We start from the raw sequence: 1,014 nt of genomic DNA, 5'->3' as shown, positions 1-1,014 counted from the left end.
TAGCATGGTGTTTGGTACCCACTGTTATTTATTTAAAAGATACACGAACGGGCTCTCTATTGGACATCTTATTCAATACTTTTTCTTCCTGTGAAGTTTTTCCATTCCACTTCCCTCACGTAATTTTATCCTAATGTAATATTACGCTATACTTGAAAATATTTTATTGATCACCCCATTTCTCAACTACAAATATATTTTCTAAACTGAAATTTATAAGACATTATTTCGGGAAGCAGAAGCGAGGGCCTCGTCGGCTCCTGACAGCAGAGGCTGTGCTCCCTGCGAGAGGTGAGGGGCCGTGGGGCGCGGCTGGCATGTGGGGGCTGGAGAAACCACAGAATTAAAAAAAACTACGGAATTTCACAATGACTGATACTGCAGAAGCTGCTCCAAATTTTGAAGAGATGTTTGCCAGTAGATTCACAGAAGAGGACCAAGAGTAGCAGGAGAACCTGAGACGCCCTCCTGCGTCCCCTCCGACTGTGGAGGGCTGGTGGGAACCATAGAAAGAGGCAACTGGTTGCAAGATAACAGATACTTTAGAGGCAGGGACCGCAGGCGGGGGTGGCCAAGTGACAATCGATCCAACCAGTGGCATGGACGACCCTGGGGTAACCATTACCAGCAGCACAGACCAGAGCCTTACCACCGTCACCAGTATGGAAACTATGGTTACAACCAACGGCGTCCCTATGGCTTCTACTGACAGAAATGTCAGCCCCTCGTAGTAAAACCCGTTTAATTTGTCAACAAGACAAACATTTGTGTGTATCTTCTGCTGGTCATGATTTTACATCTGATTTTAGAAAATAGATTTCTTTGGAACTTGAGGTATTTAAAAAAAAAAAAAAAAAAGACCTTTCTGGAGAGATGTGATGGCTGCTGGGAATAAAGACGTCCCTAAAAAGGTGGTGGATTATGCCGCTGGGCTTCTACCTCAGGCTCTTCGTTTCATGACTCAGTAGTGCTGTGAACTTGGTGTATCTTTTCCTTGTCTGACCTCCAGGAGCT

The 1,014-nt window shown here is 45.0% G+C and overlaps 1 pseudogene across 1 annotated transcript; it reads left to right on the top strand.

Moving 5' to 3' along the window:
* Positions 1-368: 368 nt before the first annotated feature.
* Positions 369-709, top strand: LOC308560264 (RNA guanine-N7 methyltransferase-activating subunit-like protein pseudogene; annotated as a pseudogene). The gene has a single exon. The product of its transcript is annotated as an RNA guanine-N7 methyltransferase-activating subunit-like protein pseudogene (transcript).
* Positions 710-1,014: the final 305 nt, after the last annotated feature.

Source organism: Miniopterus schreibersii, assembly GCF_964146895.1.
Source record: "Miniopterus schreibersii genome assembly, chromosome: 8".
NCBI classification, from domain to species: domain Eukaryota; kingdom Metazoa; phylum Chordata; class Mammalia; order Chiroptera; family Miniopteridae; genus Miniopterus; species Miniopterus schreibersii.
This window is presented reverse-complemented; position numbering and strand designations above follow the sequence as displayed.